General features: G+C 47.3%; 2 protein-coding genes across 2 annotated transcripts in view; both read right to left on the bottom strand.

Moving 5' to 3' along the window:
• Nucleotides 1–26,610, bottom strand: part of LOC135368710 (selenocysteine-specific elongation factor-like) — a 69,221-nt gene that overhangs the window by 25,247 nt on the left and 17,364 nt on the right. The window lies entirely within an intron of this gene.
• The window catches only part of LOC135368711 (T-cell activation inhibitor, mitochondrial-like), a 284,743-nt gene continuing 276,924 nt past the window's right edge, over nucleotides 18,792–26,610 (bottom strand). The window contains exon 9 of the mRNA XM_064602168.1: nucleotides 18,792–19,073. The gene's annotated coding sequence lies outside the window, so the exon portion shown is untranslated. The remainder of the gene's footprint in view (nucleotides 19,074–26,610) is intronic.

Here is a 26,610-nt window from a genome sequence, read left to right as displayed (position 1 = left end):
TTGTGAGAAAGTAACCGTGTAGTACTTACTCGAGCAAGATTCCACGGAATATTCCGTAGAAGATGCGAAAAACGTCATAGCTTTCTAATACCATGCGAGCACGAGCGCTCAACGTCATATTTTTTCGTGCACAGCTAACTGTGGGGAATATTCTGCGGGGCAGTCGCAAGATATTCCGTAGCAGACGACAGGAAAAGACGTTGACGGCGTCGTCTGCTACGTTCGCAGTATATACTGCACTCGCGATATTCCGGAACCTTGCGAATGCTCAACATAACACGAAGCGGAACGTCTGCCCTGTGAGCAGTTCCTCGCTTTTTCTTCCACAAGAATATTCTGCGGGAACGTCGCTTGTGTGAATACACTGTAAGAGTACCGACGGTAGAGAACAAACTGTCAGAACTGAAACACAGACGCAGCTGAACACCTTACGGGCGGAACCATGTCTACCGGGTAGTGGACTATATATAGGATGTTGCTGTATGAACTGTAGCTATGTTCTCGAAAATCTGACTGCGGAACAACTGGAATGTTTGCTGCTAGTCCTCTCTCTATTGGGACATGTTAGGGTGAAACTAAAATAGACTATAGTCTTTGTGAATGAAGATAGATGTGTTCGTGCATTAGTTTGTACCATTTTCTCAAGCAAATTTTAAATGATTACCGCGGGAGTTTTGTGATACATGATCTGCCCCTCATTTTCTATGTGCGACTTCCATTTAAACAGACATAAAACAACTTGCTGTTTCTCAACAAACATTGGAGTAAAGTCGGAACACTCGCGAGCCAGGAAAAACGCGAGTCACGCGAAGAAGGGACTTTTCCAGTAGGTTTTCTAACCTGGAGGGGATTTATACGCAGTCCGATTTTGCAACTCGCTACACTTATTACGTACTGTTACAGTTCGCGTCTGGTAATAACTCCAACGCTATTTCTACAGAGCATCAGAAGGTGGGATTTCAGCGACGCTCTACAAACGTACTTCGCGCACCTTTAGATCGCACACCGCTACGTTCTTTGTGTTTGTCTCATTGTCCGTGAAAAGCAACTGTACTGGATGTTATGTTACAGATAGAGTACGGAAGAATGGACGTTTGAGAAATTTTACGATCTACAGCCCAGGGGATGTGGAGTTTACAAAAAGCTGTGGTACAATCAAGCTTTAAAGCGAATAATGACAGTACATGTCATGATCTGTGAGCCGAAGCTCATAGGAAAGCGTAAGCCGATGACCAGTCTAAGCATCCGGTCTCCAAGACCGGGCCAGCGGTAGCCTGGTTCTCGTCTGGACAATATCAGAAAACCTTTCCAATCGCGAAAGTGTGACGACCGCGGCCTCTGAAGAGGTTGTCGAACAGAATCGGGTTCGCAAGCGAGACAGACGAAGACTCCAGACGAGAGGCACAGGGTTGACAACAATTCCTTTCCACAAACACTCTGTCTAGCCATACGGTACCGCCTAACCTTACTTAGGGAACTGCGTGCGTTTGGACTTACATCCAGCTGGCGATATCGCACGTTGCCGATCGTGGGGTTGCTCTTGAACTGTGTTTGTGTCTGTGTGTGGGGCGTTCCGCACGCTGCTTCTACTGAGGTTGGTCTGCCGGTTGCACGCTGAGTCAGGTTCACTGTCTGGTCGGGCTCGAGAGGTTCAGGATGCGGAAGATGCAGGTCAGTCTCCGAGGCTAGGCCGCAGGCTGCAAGGTGATGCTTGGTCACCGCTGTCGGCTCTCCACTGCAGTAGACCCGTCGACTTGCACTCCTCCAGACGCACTTCCTTAATCCACCAGGTCACGCGCCGCTTTTTAAAGGATGCTGCCCTTTTTCCCTACGTGAGAAGCGACAACGTTCCCACGCGATTCTCTCCATTCACGGTGGCTTCGTTCCACTTTCCAAGGTCAACTGCCTTTTTGTCTGCTACTTCGGGCGTTGCTTTGGGTCTTGTTTCTCAACTGGACCAAATCCGGTGGCAACCTTCGACGTACGTCTTTGTGCCCGTCGCTGTTCTTGGAATTCGGGTCTCGCTGCTTCGTAGCCGTTGCTCGGGCCTCGCTGCTTAGCTCACTGCTTCGTAGCCGCGCCAGAAAGCCGCGCACACAGCAACAACAAAGGTCAAGCAGAACGACAAAACTATAGATTTTAAGGGTGAAATATTACGCACACGTGTCCATATTGGGCATGACAAAAGGAAGATCGTCCCTAAAGTCGAGCAAGTTAAGCTGTAAGCTAAGGGACCACACATTTTTGTGTCAACATAAAGTATTGAAGAAGACCGAATGATCTTGAAACTTGAAGTGTGAACTTAAGGAAGCGTTTCTTTTTTGTTCTTGCGGATTAACAACGAGAATAGCTAACTACATTTAAGCTATATTTCGTTAAGGCAACACACGTACGTACAATATGAACTAGACGCAAAAAGATGCGTGGGGTAGAATGGTCGAAACGTTATCATGCATACTCTTAGACGTCGTAGAGAGAATAGGACATGTTTTTAACTCTCCGAATACTAGCACTATGAGCACCAACCTAAGCAAAATGTAGCGGGGGTACAGTAGCCATAAAAGATCTCAGTTGTCTCGAGACGTAAACCCCCAATTATTATTATTATTACTAGTTTTTTTTTTTTGAATAGCAAGCCGGCTCTTTGCCTGGCTAACCTTTCATTTCTTTTTTTCTTAATAAACATACCCCCCCCCCCCAAAAAAAAAAAAAAAAAACACGCGGAGGCGCACCTGCCTGTAAAGCGTGCTCTACCGCACTCAACGTATGTGTGTGGCGAAGCTCACTTTACATTTCCTGGTTCATGGCCACTTCTTCACTATTTCATCGGCCTATGTCATCTGTGCAAATAAATGGACCATACTTCCCTCGTAATTCCTCGCAGTACACAACTGTGAGATAAGAAACAAGGAAAGCACAACAGCACGTGCCTTGTTGAACTACAGGATGGGCGAAACAAGAAGAGTGTGTCACGAGTCTGTCAAAGGTAGGATTGTCTGAGATCGGCGCAATGGTGCAGTCGCCTCTCCGGCCTCCACTCTCCTGTACCTGTTACGTGCAGATACCCTGCTAGCGTAACATAGCGTGTAGCGTTGCTTAGAGAGTAGCGCGGTGGGCGCAACAACCTCTCCAAGTGCAGTACGCTCTTAAAAATGAACTTCACCACATAGCATGCTCCTAGCCAACGATCACCTCGGTTAACATCGTTCTTTCTCCTCCTGATTTGCTGAAAGCGGGGGTGGGGGGTGGGGGGGTGTACGCAATTTTTGTGGCATCATGCAGCTCATAATAGACCTCTACCCGAGAAACGTCATCATGACGTTGGCAGACAGACTAAAACCGAAACAAATCGGAACGGGAGGGCTGGGTTCCACGAATGGGCACTTGTCCGCTGCTTCCTGTTGAAAGAAAAGTACGATCGAAGGTCGCGTCCCTTTCAGGGACCATCGTAGTCCCCTCAGGACCGTGGCTTTCTTGCGCGACATTGTTCGCCCCCTAGCTTCGAGCGTAGTTCAGCTCTACCAAATTGGTGGCGCTGTCGGACACTATGACGTCTTTTGTTTACAAACAGGGAGAGGTCTATTGCCACAAAAATGGCTAACGCTTCCCGTTTTGATCAAATCGAGGGAGAGAAGGTTGTTATTCGGGATTATGGTTGGCTAGGAGCGTGCAATGCGGTAATGCTCTGTTTTTAGACCCATCTAACACTTTGCTCCCCCCGATGAGCTCACGCACCTTCTGCACATCTCCGCACTTCATCCTCTATCCTCCATCCGTCTTTTTTTTTTTTTTTTTTTGCTACAGTCGTGACTACGCCCACTTCTGCGTAGCCAACAACGGCGAGTCAATCCTGCCATAACTCCCGCTCTGTTTTTAGAGTGTATAGACCTGTTTCTGCAGGCCAGGTGGCACAAGTGAGCAACAGCGTCAGCACCGCAAAATATGCAACGTGCGGTAGTTTACTAGACGACGTGGCGCTTTGAAACACATGGTCTCGACTTGTTCGCACCTGGCAAGATGCACCGCTGACTCTGTGGATTTCCTACAGCTTTCCTTGTCGCCATACCGCTTGAAACGCCATGCAGAACCCGGTGATGAAACTCCCTACTGTTTGGATCCGCGGCCGCTTGGGCCCGAAATGGCGCTGTGCAAACTTTGTAGCAACAACCCTATGTAAAAAGGAAGCCGAAGCTCTTTTCCTTACACGCAGTGTACGGGCTTATAACTCAAATGTGCCGGGCGAAACCGTGGAGAACATGGAGCACGTGCTGGTCACCTGCGGACGCTTCGACTCTAGTCGGCAAACACTGAAGAACGCCCTTGCTAAACTTGACAACCGACCTTTTAATGTTGAGAAGGTACTGGGGAGCCGGTCAAAGGAGCATCACCCACCTGCGCTATGTGCCTAGGCGAATTACCACATGGACATACGTGCTGAATATTTTTTTTTAGATCACTCAATGCTTTCACACATCAAGCGTCATGGAACAGCTGGTCGCAGCAGTGCGACCTACCGTTTCCATTGTTTTCTTTCTACTTCTAATCTAATCTAATCGAATTGAACGTGCCATACCAGCACTGGACAGCTGCTTCGGCGTTATTGGACCATCGTCATCAGTGCGCGGGTAGTGGCACGTTTGAGTGGCTGGCGTCAGAATGTCACGTAGAACGCGACTTCCTCCCGTCAGGGTGAAATCTTCACGAACTGAAAGCCCGGTGCAGCATTGTTCGAACGGCATGACTGGTTCGTTCATTCAACTTCCTCAGTTCACAACGGCGCGTTTCTCTTTGATGAGCCGCTCGTACCCCTACTTCAGCGCTGACGTCACCATCCCTTTAAATTCGTCGCAATCCATTGAGACCGTTCGCAGTCAGTCGCTGTCAGTTTCAGTCCTGTCGCACACAATATTCAGACATCACTTCTGCTTCAGCGGCTTTAAATTTCTAACTAGGCAGTGAGTTGCGGTAGGATTTCGTAAGGAACGGGCTTCCAGTTTCAGCAGGTTGGATGTATAATCTCGTTCGAATTAACTATGCGGTGTGTGCAGCGGTATGACCGCCGTACGTCATAAGCGGGCAAACGGCATTTCGCCAATAATCTTTAATGATATGCTGATGATATGATGAAACTGTTTGAAATTATTCCGCTGCAAAATACGTGCAGTTACTGTTTGTTTAGCTAATTAAGAATTACAACTACAACAACAAAGGAATGTCGACAACAGTGGGAATTTATGCGAGGTGCTGACGCATATTTGAACAAGCGACTAGTGCGACCGCCGGCACGCGCGAACAGGACACTGAGACGCAGGACACTGTGTCTTCCGATGCAGTAATTGCTAGTTCAAGTAGAAAATGTTGTGTCGCTTAGCATTTCAGAAACTGCACAGGATTAACATGTCTTAGACGCAAGGTTTCCTCTTCGACACATGTTGAAGGACTTTCATACTGTGTGATTACTGTACATGGAACCCGAATAATAATAATAATAATAATAATAATATTATTATTATTATTATTATTATTTTATTTTTAATTTTTTAAATAAAAAATAATTAATAATTTTAAACTCTTCTTCAGCAGAGTGAATATGTAGAAAGGTAAAAGCACGAAATGAACGGCTCAAAACTGTGCAACTTGGACATTATCCCCAGCTGGCACAACGTGATCTTTGTGCCAAAATCGCTGAAGCGTAAAATTCATCCCGTTGTTATTCTGTCACGTTCAAGGAGCGCGCGCACCAGATTCGAAAAAAAGCGTGTGCAGGATAGTATTCCGCACAAGTGACTCTTTCCTTCTGTAATTACCTTCGAGTCGGGATCTTATGTACGTTTGTGCCTTTGATGGGGCAGTTTCCGTTTTAAGAAAGGCATTTTCTGGAGGCTAGGTATAGATGTGTTCGACTCGAGCAGGAGCATGAACGTTCCTCTAACGCTGATTGTTTTCGTGGCGACCTCTATCCAGGCATTCTTTTACACTGCTTGCACTCTTCCGCGGCTACCACATCCTGGTACGACATGGCATTCGAGCCGTCGTCCATCACGCGGCGATTATCCCTCGTAGACAGCTGAAGACGTCTATCTAGTGAGGACGTGCTGTGACCCTGGGCCAACGCTGGCAGCACGTTATATTTTTTATTTTATTTATTTATTTACCCTCAGGGCAAGAAGCGTTACAGAGAGGAGTGGATTGCAAAAGGTTACAACAACAACACGATAGTAATAAGAACTTGGTGCGTTAGGAAACTTAATACTTGGGTAACATAATCACAGACAGTGGTTTTAAATAGATTAATGGGTGAAATCGGTGTGAGACAAAGGAACAAAGGAATTGGCGAAGCATGTAGTATGCGAAATAGGTACGTGCACTTTTTGGCGATAATTGGTGCCGTGGGAGATGTATGTAGCAGGACGGATAAGGTTAGTTCGCAGCGAGTCATTGTGGTAACAGATTTTGTGAAAGAGGCACAGTCGGCAAATTTTCCGGCGTACCGCAAGTACAGTTAGCTGGAGGCTAATTTTAATAGAAGTGACACTTGCAGTACGTTGATAGTTCCTGAGGATGAAACGCGCAGCTCTGTTTTGGATGGTTTCGAGGGCGTTAGGAAGCTGCATACTCGAGTTTAGGTCGAACGATGGGTTTATACAGGGTTAGCTTGGGGTGAGAAGGTACGTGATGAAAGTTACGTCGAATGTAACCTAGAACGGTTCGCGCTGCTAGCTATAAAGTCAATGTGAGTTCTCCAAGACAAGTCTCATGAAATGAATACGCCTAGATATTTATAATGCGGAACTCTTTTGTAATGTAATGTTGTCCAGTGTGCAAGAGTGGTGGCATTCCTGATTTCGTGAGATGTGCTACATAAGTGCTACATATTCTCGTCCAATACTGGTGTCGTTAGGGAACTTCCTGCAGGCGAACGATGAGGACTAATTAGTAAGGGGTTGTAGGCTTTTTCGATGTGTACTTGTGCGTAGATGAGTTGAAACAAGATGATCTTCGTGGTTCCTAGACTCCTTTAAAAGCACACGACCACATAAAGAGGAAATGCACACAACACGGAGTGCTACTTGCAGCCATATTACACGCAACGCTATTGCAAGCCATTTCTCTGTTTTTTTTTTTGTGTGTGTTATCGCTCTTATGGAGTAAAGCACAAACAACCACAGAAAACGCTTTTTTGACGGTAATCAGAGTTCCATAACTCGTATGAAATTAAAACTAAAGCCTCGAACAATAACCACCGCCCGAAAATTCCATGCCTGGTTACGTTCACACAATTTAACCACGCTCTTATACGAGCTCGCAGTGACAGTGTACTTACTACACGGCGCTATCGCAATTAAGCAAGCACGTGCGTTTCACAAAGGCCATTTGATTTAGTTCCTCCCTCGAAGCGGAAAGCCGTCTGACAAACACCGCGTCGACTTTTAATTGCACTCTTTCTCCGAAAGTTACAAAGGATGACCCGCAAGTCTGAGAAACCCCACTTTACGCGAATACATTGTCGGACACAGCGACGAACAATCCTTTTTGGGGAAACGGAACTACCTCCATTTTGATGTATAAGTCTGATGATAATAATCATAATAACAATAATAATAATAATAATAATAATAATAATAATAATAATTCGGAGCTTCACGTCGCGAGACAACTGTGATCATGGCCGACGCCACAGTGGTCGGGTGTAGTCTGATGAATGAAAAGTGTACCGGATGTCATCTTCGTTCTTCGGACTGAACCAACACCACCTACAGAGGGCTTGCTCATCGCCTCCTCTCCCTTTTTCGATTAAGATTCACAATTCGTCTTCTACTGCGTGATCCACCGTTCTGCGAATTCAAGAACCCGCAAATGGTTGCAGCTCACCTGGAACCTGCAGACCTAAATATTTAGACAAAAAGTGCGAGACGCTTTCCAGAAAATCAGTTTTGAGAAAGATTGGGACTGTTTTGCGCTTCATTTCCAAGTTTTCCCATTTAGTACGCGAGGACGTTCAATCACAACTCGCACTGTGGTTCGTCTTCATGGCCACGACCGCTGAAAGCGCGTTCGTGATTGGGTACTGCCGCTGAAAACACGATCCTGATTGGCTGACTCTTAGTTGTTACGTCACGTCGTCGCGTGAGCAGGCTTTCTCTGTCTAGGTGGTGTTGACTGAACGTACTGTTATCGCGATTCCTTCTTGTTAATTCGTCAGTTGTCATTATAGCTGGATCTGTTAGATCTGCTAGCTCTAGCGAATCTGCTAGACGGATTAGCGAAAGAAAAAAGCTTAAAAAAGGCGAAAAAGTCGCCAATAGAGTACCAGTTTACCAGTACACGTGGTGCAATGCTCAGGGTGCACATAGTCGACTTGACCGTTTGTACGTTTCTCCTTGTTTGGGTAGCAATGTTTTGAAATGTGATGTGCTTCTCTCTGGAGATCTTTCTGACCATGAGGGTGTGCGTCTCTCGCTCACTGGGTTGCGAGGTTCTCGCTCCGGATCCGGCTGTTGGAGGCTTTGTGCCGAGCTACTGCGAGACACAGAAATTCGTAACGACGTCAAAGCGTTCCTTGTTGATCGCTGCGCTGACACTTTAGTCTCACCGGAATGGTGGGAAGAGACCAAATTAGGAACCGCGAGACTTTTTCGTCAGTGGAGAGCTAGGCGTGCCAGGGAGAGCCGGGAGGAATTTGTGCACCTCCGGCAAGTGCTGTCTATTTTGCGCCATCCTGGGTCGCGAGGCCCAGGCAATGATCAAGCCATACAGGACGTGCTAGGGAGGCTAGCCTCTCTGAGGTTACGTTTCTGGGACCAATTTGAGGCAGCACAGACTGTCGAGCGCTGGTCGCGAGAAGCATATTGCTCTCGCCTTTTGCTTGGCCGTTACCTCCGTCGGCCTCCCATTGTCATCGAGCAACTTGTTGCAACCGACGGTTCGGTTCAGGAGCACCCTGATGGAGTTCGATCACTGCTGCGTGATCATTTTATGGCGCTTTTTGACTCCGTGCAGCCTGCCGACGTCGAGGGTCGAGCGTTTTTTCCGGACGCACGACGTATCGAGCTCAGTGCAGCTCCGTTCTCTGAGGACGAACATACTGCTGCCGTCAAAGCTCTTCACACAGGAAAGTCTCCCGGTTCCGATGGCCTCCCGGCTGAATTTTATAAATGCTTCTGGTCCACTCTTCGGAGGCCTTTGACAGTTCTATTGAATCAGTGCTTGGCACGACGTCTCCTCTGTCCGTCCATGCGTGAGAGCATTGTCACCTTGTGCAAGGATGCTTCCAAAGAACAAGACCCAAATGCCTATCGTCCAGTTTCACTGCTTAATACTGACTACAAAATTTTATCAAAAGCGACTTTGCAACGCATCTCTCCAGTTCTTGGTACAGTCATTCCTCCTTTCCAGGCCTGTGCTGTCCCTGAGCGGTCCATCACGCTTCATACGCAGGCTTTAAGAGACGCCTTGTACTGGGCACATAGTCGGCGGCGACCTTGTGTTTTAGTGTCGTTTGACTAAAGGAAGGCCTTTGATCGTGTGCTTCATGAATACATGTACCGTGTGTTGGAGGCGAGTGGGTTTGATCGCGAGATCATATCGTGGTTCCGAGCACTGTATGCTGGTGCGTCAGCTTCCATTGGTGCCAATGGGGGTACCTCTGCTAACTTCCTCATAAAGGTGGGTGTCCGCCAGGGCTGCCCCCTGTCACCGGCACTGTATGCCCTAGTGTTTAGCCCGCTTTTAGAGTCATTGGCATGCTCGGTTGCATCCCGGATGCTTGCCCTTCCGGGCACATCCGCGTTACCGCTTTTTGCGTATGCAGACGACCTATCTCTCATCCTGACCGACGAGGAAGCTATCGGGAATGTTCTCCAGGTAATTGAAAGCTACGGTAGGGTTTCTAATGCACAGATCAAGAGAGATAAAAGCGCACTACTTTTCGTCAACCTCATCCCGTCGTGCTCCGCACCCTTTGGTATTCCTGTGAAGAATGCCGTGCGGGTTCTTGGGTATGATTTCCTGCCTTCAGGAATATCTCCCAGTACCTGGCCACGTGTTCATATGCGTAGTATTCCTGTCTTCCGGGACTTGAAAGAGCTCGTACTCCCCATTACCTGCAGAGCGCGCCTTGCTGCGTCTTGGTTTCTCAGTAAATATTGGTATTTAGCCAATATCTCCATCCCTCCGCGGAGTACTCTTCAGGCCGCTACACGTGCGGGGTTTCAGTTTATCTGGGGCGGTTCTGTAGAATGGGTTGCAAGATGTCGTATGTATCGGCCTCGCGTAGATGGCGGCCTATTGGTGCCCGATTTCAAAGTGAAGTGCCTTGCCTTAAGTCTGCAGCGATCTTTCAGGGTCTCCTAGAGCAGCGGCATCCTGCTCAGGGTCTACTAACTTTTCTGTTAGGACCCGACATTCGTTTTTTTTTTCTGAGCTGACACACACTCGCTCGCGCTCAGAGTGCGTGGCTCCCCACCTGAAGGCATACGTCGTGGCAATGCGCAGCCTGCGAACTTCTTTCCCTGATGATGACATAACATCATGGCCTGTGCGGCGCCTTTACATGGCACTTCTTGCGCTTAATCGGCCACCCCCGAACTCGACGCGTATTCAGCGCCAGATAGCGTGGCGTACGACCACTGCTGGCTTGCTGGACGCCCGTCGGGCCAGTCTTCAGTGACGCTTAGCGCATGACGTGTTGCCTCTGCGTGAGCGTTTTTCCCGTTTTGGTATAACGTCACCCGGCTGTCCCTTCTGCGAGTACAGGGAGTCAGCAGCACATGCTTTCAGTTTATGTTTATTGCCGGGTGTCCTGTGGCATCGTGTAGCAGGCCTCTATAGCCTGACGGATGTTGAGTGGAGCACAGTTCGTGGTCTGTACCCCCTCCCTGTCTCGCAGCGGGATAGGCGGCATTTTGTGCTCTTGGTAGTCGAAATCAATTACCAAGTGTGGATTTTACGCTGTCGACGAGTGCACGCGCAGCAGAGCCACAGTGTGCAGGAGGTGATTCGGCTTGTTAACGCCGGTATTCGCAGAGTTCTTTGCAGGGAGCATGCGGTGCTTGGAGCAGTTGAGTTTCACCGTCGCTGGATGACCTCTGACATCCTCTTCAGAGTGGACAATGGCAAGTTCCATGTTAACCAATGAGGTGTCCACATCCTCGTGTTGTTCTCCCACTTGCAGCTTTCCAGTGTCATGGACTGTTGCATGCCGAAACGGACACGTATAGCAATCTCTAAACAGCCTTAGTCGCTGGGCGAGAGTTGGTATTCAGAATGTTGTTCGAGTCTGTTTGAGATGCTACGGGAAGCCTGCCCCTGTGGCCGGCCTTCCATTTGATGCCAATGCTCTCTCTCGCTCTCTCTATGATACTGCGGCGCTGTTCCGGGAAGATCTTTTCTTGATCTTTCTATGATACTGATATGCTCTAGTCTCCCTTCAAATCCGCGTAAGCGGTGGAGGGAGGCAAACGGGAGCCGGTCCTTCATATTTCGGAGAAGGGCCCCTTGATAACGTGGTCCGCCCCTGGTGGGACCGTGTTTTTGAACGCGCGGCCTATCAAACGGTCGTCGGGGTAGCATCGCTTGCGGTGTTGTTTCCGGGAAGATTTTTCCTAAAAACTTTGACTAATTCACTGAATAGATCAAAAGGATAACAAGCAGGATAAAGATGAGTACACAGTCTTCTGTGGCTCATCTCATAGGGTCAACAACACAACAAGATCAAAAAGTGCAGCACTGTTTTTGAACCTCCAGCATTCCTGTGGGGCTCCTTTCCAAGTTCCAGTGAGGCCAGACATCAAAATTCTTGGTGTGACTTTTGATTACACTGGCATATCTAGCGTAAATTGGCCTCGTGTCTTTATTCGTTGCAGAGCTGTCCATCACCTTTCGCGCTCATCTGCTAGTGGTACTACAGTCGCTTGTGGTCCCTATCTTTAGACTGCGACTGCGACTTTAGACTCTCAGGGACCGCGATGGATCCTGATGTGCCCATCCAAATCAAGGGCTTCTCCTACATCACTGGAGCCAAGCGACCTGGAAACCGAAGGGTCGGAGTTGCCATCTACGCTAAGGATGGCATCGGCGTTATACCTCGAGAGATTCGCAGCATCGTTCACGTAAACGGCGAGTCCTGTGTCGTACGTCAACGTCGTTACTGTGTACCTCCAGCCAGGGATTACACACAGGCAAGCGGCAACCGTTGTAAACGACATGATGGACTGCATTACGCGTACTCAGGAGTGGGTCGTCATGGTAGGAGACTTCAGCCAAGACGATGTCACAGACTTCCAGTTCGCCTAGGTTATGTGTTCTCTGTGCTTTGTCCGTTCTGCCGTCCTCAAATGTTCTATCTCCACTGACCGAGGAACGTGCGTGGACCATGTCTATCATGTGTACCAAAAGACGCCTATGGGTTTTACTTAGGGTGGCGCCACCCTTCAAAAAGAAAAATAAAAACTTTAGGAAGATCCCTTCGTGGATCCGTTGGAAATGCGTCAGCATAACCCTTTCGAAATAACCCCGAAACGCAAGAACAAGGAACCAGAGAAAACAAACAAATGACGAAAGAAGAAACAAGAGAAGGAAAGAAAGAAAAAGACGCAAGAGAGTGAGAGAGAGAGAGAGAAGAAGGAAAGAAAAGAAGGAAAAAAAGAGGAAGCAAAACAAGTAAGCGAAGGAAACAAGCAAATATGGAAATGGATAAAGGTTTTTTCACAGCCCAAAATGAAAACAAAACCTGGGGTTGCTGGAAGATAAAAGTCGCGTACAAGGAAGCCCGCAACTGCCAGAAAGAAGAAGAAAATAAAAACTAAAACACGACCAATGGCGCTTCTGGTTCTTTCTGAGCACATGTATTCCGAAAGTGTGTAATGTGCCGCCTCCACCGTGTATTCCTGGGCGTTTCGTTTTGTTTTTCTGTTTTGTTTTCTTATGGAACAAGACTCGGGTTTAGCCTAAGGTAATTCAGCCTACCGTACGACCGTACGAAGGAGGAAATACGAAATATCTCGCGCACTTGGGCTGCAGTTTTGTTTTCTTCAGGTTTAGAGTTCGTTTTGCAACGCGGTTCAATCGGTCGTAAAAATGTTAGCTCCGACCTCTCCCAACGCACATTACGTCTGAACCGTTTCGCGAACCGCCTATTTTTTTCGGTTCAGTTCCGGTTGGGTTCAACCCGAGAAAAAAATTATTTTGGTTCGGTTGAGTTCCAGTTCAGCGAAAAATACGGGTTTTTGGTAGCTTTTAGGTTCGGATTCAGTTGCGGTACCGGTCCCTCGTTGCAATTACTCCCCATTTTAGTCCCTTGACCCCGAAATTTACTCCCCAGGACTGCAAATAGTCACTGAACTTCGCAAATGGTCTCCTGAACGCGACAATCTACGTAATTATGTGCTCTTTGTGAATTTGACGAAGTAAGGCTATATAACTTCGCTAAATTACTCGTTTTCCACCAACACAGCGTAAAAAATAGCTGGCGTTCTGTTTTTCTTGGGAAATTGCGCCCTGTGCATGTATCCAGATTTTGTGTCTCTCGACATATCCCGGTTACGCTTTAATTCGAAGTGTTCTCATTCTTGCACGTGAATTATGTTCCTGGGACTGTTAGAACTGAGCATGAAATGCAGTCCGCACTCTGTGACATTCATTTACTCCCGTGCATTTACCACCGAAAGGGAGTAATTCTTGTAGCAATGCATTTAGTCCTTAAAAGGAGTAAAATTACTCTTTCTTTTTTCTTAGAGCGCAGCGAGACACACCTGCAATGAAGAGATCCAAAAACCCCGCGCACCCCTGCCCCGGCTAGTCCACAATGTTGCAATAATAGAAGCGTGGAGCGCATAATACACCCATTGAGGTTCCCTTTAATTGATCACCAATAAGGGCAGCCGCTTCCATTTCAATCGTCGCGCGCTCAGCGCAGAGAAAGAAGCCGCTGTCCACACACGCTTCCGGTGCCTGCCACAATCACCTTTACGACGCCCAGAGAGGGGAAAAGAAACAGAAAGTTGGGCTTTGAGACAGGTCTGAGGAGGACCACGCCTGATTGGATAAGAAGTGGAAGTCACGTCTGCGGAGAAGCAAAAAATGTTTATCTTGCGAAAGCAGACTTTCACTTGTGTCCTGTGTGGCTCAGTATCATTGTTGGTAGTTGAACGGTGCGGAATTCACTCCGCGTACAAGATTAAAAAGAAGTCGAGCTCTGGCGAAAGTTCGGTGGATCCACAAAAAAGACTTGGTGTCGTCGAGGGAGAGTAAGAACAAAAATTATTTGGGTGTGGCAACAAATCTGCCTTGGGCGGCATCCGCGCCCTGCGTACTGAGGGTGACGTTAAGCAATACTTTACTTGCCTTTACTTTTTCATTGTTTGATTTAGTTATTTATTTATTGCCGTGGACTTCATTTGTTTGCTTCTAGGGAAAGACACTGAGTGAATTGAGAGTGTCCTTTGGTCTCCTGGACAGCAAGATAGGTAGGTAGATATGTAGATAGGGTTTTTATTATTTTAAAATTGACTTTAATTAATTTATTTTCAATTAATTTTTTAATTTTCATTAGTTGTTAAAAGTATGCTATTGATTTTCATATTTTTTTATTCAAAGTTTCTCAACAGGACAGCCACGCAAGCCTGCAATGCCAGTGAAGCTTCACTGGCTTTGCACTGTGCTTTCAGTGGCTTTCACTGGGCTTTCAGCATGATTCCTCATGTCACCCTGACGTGAGGAATCATGCTACGTGACCTTCTGACGCCAACCGCTCAAACGTTGCCTGCCTGCGTACCATAGGTGGGGAGTAACGCGTTACAAAGTAGTGCGTTACCGGTAACGCATTACATTTGGGAGAAAAGTAATGAGTAACGTAACGTCATTACATTTTTAATAACTAACGCGTAACGGCGTTATGCGTTACTGCGTGTTCGGCAACATTGCTTCATCATTTAAACTTGAAAGCTTGAGCGAGGACCGTGCGTGCAGAATCCGGGAAAATCCCAGATTTTTTTCTATTCATCTTCAACAATGACAAGAAGGTCACATCGGCACCTACGATCAACGCAAAAGAAGGGTTATTGACCTACCCTGGTTGAGATGTCACCTTTGTTTACCACCTCTGTTTTTCACTCCCTCTGGTATTTTTCGGATGAATGGGGCAAAAGCGTCAGAAAAATAGCCTCTGCCCTCTGAACAAGTAACAAAGTACCAAGGGATTGGTTGTTTGGATTTGTACTGTGTGAGATAAAAGGTCACCGTCTCTATCAACCTTGTCAAGGGGCACTCACTGGTCATGAGGCGTCCTCTCAGCCCAACGGGTGAAGCTCATAGATGAAAATTTTGAACATCAACTACTTCTGCGTTGCAATAAATCGTACATGTAAGTTGTGTTCATGCGTGACCCTTGTTTGTGCCCAACATTGCTTGTATTGATTTGCGGAATGCACTTATGTGACTCAACCAAAAATGGTACATGTTATAAGGACAACTGGTGAAGTAATGCAAAAGTAACGACATTACTTATCAGAAGTAACGGCGTTAGTAACGCGTTACCTACTACCGCAACAGTAACGAATAACGTAACGCGTTACTTTTTGAAAAAGTAGTGAGTAACGGTAGTGCACTACAAAAGAAAAGTAACTTCCCCACCTATGCTGCGTACTGCTGATGATGGCCCAATAAGGCCGAAACAGCTGTCCTACTAGCGTGGTGACGTTTGAGCAGCACTTACAAACATATGCTATGCTTGCAGCCAAAGAACTCCGGCTATTTTTTTCCATAATATATATATACACATATATATATAATTACATTGTCCAGGTTCGGCACCACAAAAAATAACCACGCAGCGCTTACAACGCCCACGGCAATAACACCGGGCGTTACGGTAATGGAGCGAAATGGCCTCTAACGTTCCTTTTTACAACTCCGCGACCCTTGAACGTAGATAAGAGCGTCGAGACATTTCGCTCGCGGCATATTGTACTCCCACGCAGATGTTAGGGAACCGCACAGTCGCATGAAGGGGTACAACGACCAACGAAATTTCTGAAGCTCCACGCGAATTGTTCGCGCACCATTCCATTTCATATCGCATCTCATTTCTCTGAGACGCCATGAGTAAAGAAGCCTTTGAATGTGTCGCTCTCCATGTTCTGTTTGTTGCAACACTCGAAAGTACCGAACGTTTCTACACGCTCGTCTCAAGCAAGATGCTGCCGCGCGCGACTTTCGCTGCGCCTCTGTGAACGCATTCCCGACAAAGGGTGAATGAATGGTTGAAGGGCGATGCAATCTCGAGTAACCGCTCTACTTCGAAATGCAACTATCACACACCCCTTTTTGGGGAAATTGCCATTATCACGAAATTTCCTCCCCCCGCGATAGATAGTCATTCACCTACAGAAGAAGAAGAAGAAGAAGAAAAGGAATATTATATACTCGACAAAAAAAGAAAAAAAAGAAAAGAAAAGTAGAAACAGCTCGCGGGTTCTCACATAGTTAAATAAATTACAAGCGGAAATAAAAGCCCACACGATGAGTACCACGGTAATAGACGTTGTCCCAGGACCCTGTTCTCACCGAGGAGATTGGTACAGTGTGGGACACACACGTTATCAGAACACAAGTGCATGAAAATATATTATACAGCAAGAGTGTGAAAAGTAAGCGGTCGGCTCCTCCAAAGGCGTGTGTGTGTGTGAGAGGGGGGTATGTTTAATAATATGTGTTAATAATATGTTTAATAATACTATGTTTACTTAAAAAGAAAAGTAAGGTTAGCCACGCAAAGAGACGGCTTGCTATTCCAAAGGAAAAAGGAAGAAGAAATAAAAAGAAAGAAAGAAGCAAACAAAGAGAGACACTATAACAACATGACAAACAACATGCAGTTCATGTGTGCTGAGGCTCTGAGAAAACGGAGGGAAGCGCCGGTAATACCGTGGGGTGGGGGTTAATTTATTAGAACAAAGAAAAAAAGGAGGAGAGCTCAGCCAAACCGGACGTCGGCTTGCTATTCCGCAAAGAGAAAAGATAAATAAATAAGAGGAGAATAAAATAAATAAAAAGAAAAGTGTGAGAAAATAAAACTAACAAACGGTGAAAGAAGGATGAGATAGATTAAAGACAAAAATCACTTTAAAAAAGGTGATGAACAAACGATGAAAGAAGCGCGAGATGAATTAAAGAAAAAGAGGACTTAAAAAAAAGACGAGGTTAATGCGTTGAGGGTGAGAGTGGGACACTGAAGAATGAGATGGCACGAATTTGAGTTCACCAGGCTCTTCATGAGACCTGTGTCGCTCAGGAACGTCAAGGCTGCTTCCGTCACACACCGCTGTGTGGGATGTCGTACTGGGCTGAGCACAGTGGCCAGAGAAAGGTCGGTGTACCGCATCTCGAGTAGGCGTCGAACAATCTGTGACAGTCGAGCAGAACATGTGGAATACTGTGGGTTTGCAAGTGTGACTGTACCCAATCTTTCCCTTCATCCTGACACGATCTTGTCTTGTCTCGTAACGTCAGAGATAAGGCTTTCTGTCGTCGTCTGTCAATGTAGGCCTCTGCATATAAACCGACCAAGTGCTGCGACGCAAGCGACAGCAAGCAACCTTGGGGAAAGAACAGTCGGAATTTTTCCGGTCTATATGTCGCTTTAATACGATTGGATACGAGTAGAGCTCCTGTCTAACATGAAGAGAAACACGCCTATGAAATGAGAGTGCATGCCGGAGCATGATCCTAAAGTAAACAACCCGCAGCAGCTCTTACAAAGTCGTAACTCCATTACCAGACATTCTGTGTGACTTTGGGCCGTTCACAATGTACTTGTGCACGCAGCGGGAGCTCTAGGTTTACCACCGAACGCTTTTTGCGTCTCTAATATAGGACACCGCAAATATGGGTGGCATCGCGCTTTGGGGTCGAGGCGATTGTCATGGCACTGTGCCAAAGTACATCGAGCTTTATAGCCTGTGTTCCACTGCAACGCGCCAAATATATATGTATACAAATCTGGCCACGGCTAAAAGCTATATAAAAGTCCCCGAACGCGTTTACGAGCATGGTTTCATTTTCCGAGGATGTGGCTTATTTTGACGGCCAGAGGGAGACCGTGCAGGATCGAACTCTATAGGATCGAACGATGGACAAATCCAGGAGCGTTTATTAGTTTCTAGATTGTAAACTGAAGCGAGCAAACGGACACAAGGATGCACTGCGCAAAGATCGTTGCTGCGGGCTACATTGCGGACGAATATAATCGACATGAGGAAGTCGTACCTCATGACGTGGAAGAAGCGACGATACTGCAAAGGATATCGCTCGTCTACCCAACGTCAGCCTCCACCAACACCCACACCCCGTATAAGGGTTGTGGTAATTCTTTAGGACGCAGGCAAGACGGTGGACTCCCCTGCAGAGCCACGTCTACTTTGAGTACGTTGCAATTGGTACGCTATGAAGAATGGTTGACAGCTTGAATATCGTAGGCTTTTTACATGATGACGACGAAGGCAATACTAATTCGCTCATGATGGTGTAGGTGTTCAGGTTCAGTGTTGCCTAGCCCCTTTGAGAACAGGGTGGGCACAAGGCCTCAGGCAGAATAGAGGGGAGGGAAAATAGATGGGGAGGAGGGCAGGAGGAACAAAGGGAGGGGAGGGGAAAGAGAGAGAGAGCGGAGAGGGCATAGGATTGTGGAATGCTTTGCTGTTGGTCCTCTAGGGGGTCCGGAGCACAGTTTCGGTTTCGGTTCTCGGAGGTGCTGGTTCCTCGCTTCTTGGCGTCGACTGTGTCGCTCATGAAGCTGTAGGTGTCGCGTCGATCGCCCAAATAGTGAGGATAAGAGAACGCGCGAAGCGTTCCGAGTGCATGGACTTCGGACGTCCTACCTACTTTTTCCTGTTATAATTATGGTACTGAAAGCATGGTGTGGTTGTGCTCGGTACCGCAGTGTAACCATTTGAAAACGTCGTGTCTATCCTCATTATTGGTGTTGTCGCGAGGGGGATGCTCTGTCGGTTTTCGAGGTCATATTGACCTCCAGAAACGACCTCTTCTGGGACGGCCGGCGCCTCGTGAAAAGGTGCCTGCAAGAAAGCAGAATTCACTTTAAACTTATGGTTGTTCTGCCCTCCTCCACATTAAAGCTAGGGAATATTCGCCAGCCTTTACCAATCGATTGAAGGACCGTCGATATGTTGCACACACTCAAGAAGCAGAGCAACAAGAATAAAGCATGGTTACTATAGCAACGGTTTACTTCCAGAGTCACTATGCTTATCAGTGCTTTCCTTAGTTTTATGCGAGATGATGGAAAGGCTGGCGAGAAAAATGCGTGACGCTCGCACGCTATAGGAGTCGTCGAAGGATGGCGCAATATGCATGGCAACAGCTGACTCCTAGTGAGCGCCTCTTTGCTACAGATTTCATTGAGGCAAGCATTTTCTTTGTCGACAGTGTACGCCACGATGGGCCTGTGTGTATCGCAGAGACATCTGTTCTCCCAGAACGGATGGGATAACGCAACTGGGCGGAAGGGACAGAGAGAAGCGACAAGAACAAGTGCGGACCTCCAACTGACTTTACTGGGGATCAAACAGCACGCATAAATATTAATTTCCACGCGTAAAAACTTCGGTTTGAGAAAAACGAGTTCTTTTTTGTCTTAGATTGTGTGTGTGGGGTGGGGTGGGGATTAGGACCACTGGCAGAGCGGTTACGCCTGTAAAAACTGAGTCGACTTATCTTCTTTGCTTCAATATTATCTCTCTTGTTAACCGATATTTCCTGTTTCCTAGAAACAAACATATCGCTCAAGAATTGGTTGCCATCTGCATATCTGACATGGCTATCCCCTCTCACCCGGTCAGAGGCATGTCGTGCCTGTGCTGCACTGACTGTTTTTCTTTCTTTATATTTTATCTTTTAATTTTTCTGTTTTAAATATTTATTTTGAGTTTGTTTTCGTTTCAATTTTCGTCTTGTGGAACAGCAAGTCGGCATCAGCTTGGCTGACTTTTCCTATTTTCTCTTTTCTTTCTATTAAACATATACCTCCCTCTCCCCCTTCCTATTCTTCACTGACACTGTTGCAATATAGCTCACAGATGATGACGATGATGATCGTAGGAGAAAAAAAAAAGTGATGTGAGCTCGTTTACCGCGGGACAAGGTGCGGACAATGCTCACGGAGTCGTCGTTAGATGGGTAGGGATGGGTAAAATCGGGAGGTGTTTACCGGAACTTCCGATTTCTGGAAGAGTTGTCGCTTACGGAGGTTTCAAGCAATGGAACTTCCGAAAATCTCTGACTTTTTTCATAAATTGAGAACTCCGGAAAGTCACCGGAGCCCTACGTATCTCCTGTCAAACGGGCAGAAATACTAACTGTAAATAATGAACTGCGACTCTTTTTTTATACTTCTTGCACACTGTTTTATACTGCGTAATTAAAGAAAACAATGCCTATAGGGTAGCGGTCATATGGCTTTACTGAAACAGGAACCTACTCGTACATTTTCTAGTAATAGATCGTTATCGCAGGTAAATCTGTAGAGGTCGAAATTCAGCCAAGCTGATTTCAGGTAGATATTGTTAGTCGACTGTAATATCTTAAATCTACTAATTAGAAAAAAAAAACAAAAAAAAAACAGGACGGCTACGATTGCGTAACGCGGATTTCAGCGGTAACTGGTGTGTGTGCATGGATGTTGACACTTTTCTTACTGATATATGCACACCTACTTTAGAGTGACGAGTACTGTCTTGTGATCTGTAAAGTGAGTGGTGATGTGTAGAGCTGGGATTAGCGGGACAAAAATATTACTAATATCGGGACAAAATCGGAACACTTTCCGGGACAACGTACCCATCTCCGAGTGTGTCAAAACTGCTTTTTTTAGCTTTACATTATTTTAACTCGCTTGGCATCACCGAAACCGAAACAGAGTACAGCCACAGCGATTTCCCAAAAACCTTCCCGTTAACCGCTACCGCTGTAAAAAAGAAAAAAAAGAAAAAAATATCGATGTTTAATGAACGCAACGAAAGACGAGGGCGGAGCACCCAGACACGGTGTCCTTGTCTTTCGTCCTGTTCTTTGAACACGCGGCCTTGTCGCCGAGAGAAACCCGTCACCACTTGAGCGACCAATATATTCTGTTACTGGCCCGTCACTGCGTGAACACGTTGGCGCCAAGCTTTACGGCGGCGTACAACCTGGAGTGCAGAGCACGCCATTTATTTTCGGAGAACGACAGCTGCACCAGGTAGACGTTGCACTTACGAATGGTTTAGGAGACAAAGTGTGACGAATAGTGGAGGTAACTGAGCCGAGTTAAAATTAACGGCTCCCGTAAGTCGGAGGGCGAAGTCTGGAACAAGTGGCTCCTGGCGTAAGACGTGTTGACAGCCTTCATGGCTCCGTCCCTCGCGTCAGACCCGCTCTTCTATACGTTTTGTCAAGCGCCGTCTGTTATATTAGTGCTTACATCAGCAGCTATTCGAGTGATTTTTTTTCATTTTTGTGATTTCTTTTTTTTTTTTGCGTGGGTTTTGTTCGAGTTCTTTATTTTTGAATATGAGAGGAATATGTTCATTGAAAAAGAAAGACAGGAAACGTCAGTCAGGCACGGGCCGACTTGCTATTCCTGATAAAAGGAAAAAAAAAAAGAAGAAAGTGGCCGTAGAGGCTGGTCGAGAGGCCGGAAGCATGAAGGAAGCGCAGGAGGGTAGTCGTGACCGCCCCCTGGTTTTAATATGGTACAAATATAGAGTGCACACACGAAAGATGATGATGTTGATGATGGTAGGAGAAAAAATATGGAGACGTGAGCCCGGTCACCGCGGGACAAGCTACTCCAGACCTAGTCGAGGAAAAAGGAAAACAAATTACCCGGTCACAAAGTAATTGACGAAGAAATTCCATCACTTTAACTCGTTCATGTGTTTGTATTTTCTGTGTGCAAGCGTCGTGGGGAAGCCAGTTCGACTACGTCTCGACTCACATCCCCACTTCTGTCTTTATCACATCACCATCACAAAGAAAAAAAAAATGAGTACAAACACCACCAGAAAGGGGGGGGGGGTATGTTTAATGCTGATTAAAAAAAAGAAGGGAAGGTTAGCCATGATGTAGAGCTTGCTGTTCCCAAAAGCAAACAAACAAGCGCCAGGGATTGAACCTGGACCCTCCTGAGTACCGGTCAGTGAGGCTACGTTTTTTTTCTTTCGAATTCTGTGTTCGCGCCGCGAAGCAACTGTGGCTGTGAGCGGCGTACAGACGAGGACAGGTGGAGAGAGGACAGCAAGAAGGAGTGGGAGGCAGGGGGTTAGTATGCGTCCTGGGTCGACTTCAGAGGGAACTGTGCTAACATCCGTCCGGAAGGTCTGCCGGAAAACACAGGGAAAACCTCATGCAGTACGGCCGTTGTGGGGATTCGAACCCGCGCTCCACCCAATCTCCGCGTGGAAAGCGATCATCATAACATCTATGCGGCGCAGTTCCCTCTGAAGTCGGCCCAGGACGCATACTAACCCCACCTGTCCCCCACTCCTTCCTGCTGCCCTCTCTCTATCTGTCCATGTCTGTACGCCGGTCATAGCCACAGTTGCTTTGCGGCGCTAATAATAATAATAATATTAACTTGTATGCCACGACTATGCATTTCTATGCAACTTCTATGCATTTGCATGGCCTCCTCGTGGAGGGCATGCTGGAGGCCATCTGGGGGTTCTCAATTAGAGACCGACAGGTCATTCATTTCTTTCCATTCACTCTATGTGCTGTGTTTGTCCATAGATGGAGCTCACTTCAGCTCGTTTGCTATCTGTTACCCGATCACGCTCGTACAGCATATCATATCATACCAGACTGTACCTATAATCACAGCCGGCGAGAACACCTCTCCTTTTAACCTTTTCATCCCTGTGTAAGTATCTCTCTACTTCTATTCCGTGCTCGAGTGATCAGTACATAAACCAGGAAAGGGAAGTCTAGTAGGACTCTGGGTGAAATACTTCAGCAGGTAGCTACATTTTAATAGGATGCATGCAAGTATGTGACAGCGAGTTAGGATCTTCAAAGGTTTTTCGTAAAAGAGTAAGGAAAGCAACAACAACAAATGATCAAGCCAGTCTATAAGTGTGCAACTATAGGATAATGCTGGACGCTGCCTTGAACCAATGACGAATAAAAAAATAATTATGCGCGAGTCCATAATGAATACATCTACGGGTACGTATTTGGCATGTCACTGATTTTTTTCGGTTACAAATATCCATGGTGTACGCAGATATCGACTGCTTGTAGAGGATACGCCTTTATCCGGGCCATCGCTGGCGAGCTCAACCAACACCACCATTAGAAAATCAAAGCCTAATCGCTTAAACTGGTGGTGACGTAGTCACCAAGAGTTCGCCAATCACGACCACGCTTCCGGCGGCTGTAACTATAAGTCGCACGGGCAGCCACTGGAAGCCACAGCAAGCCCGTGTTTGAGATCGTCTGGGGCCGATTGACCGAAGCAGACGACATCCCAACTTTTGTATGTCTACGCGGTGAAGGAGTGAAAGAAGCGGTTAAGCAGGCCTTCCGTATGAAAACGTCGTTGGCTCAACGCCCACCCAAAGAACCCGTGTCATCATCATCTGCTATTTGCTCGCTGTTGCTGTTCACCGCTAGCTCGCATCTGCAGCCACGAACTTCCCAAGTCGTACACACACGTTGAAATTGTACGGGACACTCTCGTCCAGTAAGTCTCAAATGCCTCCTATACCCTCTAGCAGCTGTCGCGGGGGATAGAAGGAGACAGATATACCCGACAATCGATTACGACGCGGATCAATACACAGCGGGCAATGGTTCTTGAACGACTCGCGCAGTATGATGACATCCTGCGTACGCAATAAATCAAGTTATACTTCCTTTTTCGGCCTGGGCGTGCGGTTACTGGACACAGACGAAGCATTAAATTGGGAAGATAGCAGCATGCAGTCCGCAAAACGCACTCTATTGGATTTGGAGCTTACCAGAGTGTGTCAGTAAAACAATTGGGCAACGGCTGTGGTGCCAGGCCTGATCGGGCCTTACGGCTTGCTTCCACTAATGATGGTGCGCTTGTAGAGCCCGCGAGATATGACACTGACACTGAGTTATTGATTCTTCTACGTGGAATACACGACACGGATATGGACAGAGCGTTTGCCGACGTGTGGCGGCAGTTGTAGTTGGGGTAACGCCGGTGACGAAGGACACTTATTTGGTCAGGCGTCGTGTGTGCGCGTTTGTTATTAGTGGAGGAGTGTGGCCAACAATCAAAGTTGACTCCACAAAGTTGGCAAAGGGTACTTATGTAGTCAAGCGTCGTGTGTGCGCGTGCGTGTGTGTTATTTTTGAGGGGAGTGGGGCGAATACAGTCAAAGTTGACCCCATGAAGTTGGCGAAGGGTACTAGACGAAGTAAAGTTGAAATATGGCAGTCGTCGAAAAAGCCAGAAAGCCGGCGGCGGGATTTTAACCACGCATCTCTCGATTACCTGAGGAGCGCCTCGACCAATTCCACCACGCTGGCATCCGCTGGCATCATGTAGACCAGTGGTTCCCAAGCTTCGCCGCCCCGCGGCCCACAAAAGCATAGACGGCCCTCTCCCCCGGGGTCCTTTGTCGCGATGCCGGACGTCTTCCGATCTTAGCGCATGAACATTAGCCAAAAAGTGATACACTAATTGACTGATTGATTGATTTGTAAAATAAAAAATGAAGATGTTAGGTCCGAGCCCACTCGGGACTGACTACTCCAGGACGCGTTATTCAGAAAAGAAGAAAGGGAAACTACATAAATCTATACACTTTGAAATGGAATAGATGGAAACATCACCACAAAACTTGGCACCAAAGGCAACAGTGTAGGAGAGTTCAGATGTGAAAACCTCAATGCACAAAAAACAAAGAGTGTCACAAAGTGGCGTCACCGACATTTCATTAGAGCTACATTCGAAGCGGGGCCCAAAAAGTCTTGCACAACGGCATGCTGCACAATTGCATGCTTCGTTCACCGACAGCGCACGCGAAACGACTTTCTCAGGTTTTTGGCGACCGCTCTAATCTAATTCGAAAAGACGCCACTGCGCGGTGCACCGCGAAGGCGGGGCGTCCGCGTATGCCGCGATAGACGCAGACGCTATGGCCTTTAAGCTGGATTCACACGTGCGTTCCTTGAGGCGGCGCCGCGCGCTCTGAGAGCGCGAGGCAGCTGTCGCGCGGCGTTTCCAGGCGGTTTTCAAAGAACCTCTCCGTGCTGCATCTCCGTAGCGCTGCTCCACAAACGCTTTTTCATCCAGCCATTCGGAGCGCTCGTGGGGATGGAAGTGGTTTCCTTTTGGCGCCGGGGGGCAACGGCGGGCCTCCCGATACCGCGCTGGGATCTTTTGTCATTTGTGTGTGTGTGTGTGTGTGTGTGTTTGGTGCTACCGCGTGAATAAATTATTTGTCACCAATAGATGTTTGTGGTCTGAGCCGTCAACGCTGAGCTGGGAATTTGCGCAAACCACGGAATCGACGAAAATAAATACGACTTGTGTGCGACCGTGTGTTGGTCGTCGGTAGGTAAACATGTGTCTCGCTTATTCTGCCGTTCTTTCTCTGCCATTGTGTCGCGTCTGTCGTTCCAACGATTGATGATTCTAGCAGAAATGCTTCACAATAATCCTAAAATAGATAACACGCTTCACAATGTAAATTTGGAGGGAGAGAGCTGGAAGTGTCGGTACGATCTTGAACAACGAAGCGCGTTTGCAGGATGGCGGCTCAGCTATGCAGGTCCCTCTCGGCGGCGCCGCGAACGCTGAGACGGCGCAGCTTTTTGAAACGCATATGTGAATGAGCCTTTAGTGGGAGTGAGTGGGCCTCACGTCATAGATTTTGGCCCTCGTGCACAAGTGGAAGCAGACGTGAAAACGAGGCTGTGTGATGCATCGAAAGCGTATTAAAGCGCATTAAAGCGCATTTCTGAGAAATCTCCGAGTCTGCTGCTGCGGGCTTCCTGATAACGCAGAACAGCGGCAACGGCGCGGCATTTTGTTTTTTAATTTGTGGGCCGCTTCGCCACCCGCTGGGGGGTTGCGACCCATAGTTTGGGAACCTCTGGTGTATACGAAGTAACATAGGGAGACTGCAAAATGCAGTGTTCTTATTGCTGGTGAGATAAGGATCTAGAATAACCCGTAAGCAATGTCGACATCGCCACTGTGCGACGTCCCTGACCCTGCTGACATTGCCCACAGTCCCGGTTCTGTACTAATTAGACAATTCTAATTGGAAGTATACAAGTGCTCCTGCACATTTCATATACTGTCCCTCCTCCTCTTCCCCGAAGGTTCTTGTGCGGAACGACTTACAAAAACTCGCGGCCTCGTGCGCTTTCTTCAAGAAACGGGCCTAGCGAAGAGACCACTCTAGTGCACCTCTCACCTACAGTGTGCTTCCGTCCCATCAGTATCGGTCATCCTGCCTCTACATCACTTTGAAGTTTTCAACTCTCCTCTCCCACTTTCTTTTTTTTTTTGGCTATAGTCGTGACGATGCCCACTTGCGGGCGGCCAACAACGGCAAGCTACCTCGACCCCCC

The sequence above is a fragment of the Ornithodoros turicata genome, chromosome 9 (genome assembly GCF_037126465.1).
Source record: "Ornithodoros turicata isolate Travis chromosome 9, ASM3712646v1, whole genome shotgun sequence".
NCBI lineage: Eukaryota > Metazoa > Arthropoda > Arachnida > Ixodida > Argasidae > Ornithodoros > Ornithodoros turicata.
This window is presented reverse-complemented; position numbering and strand designations above follow the sequence as displayed.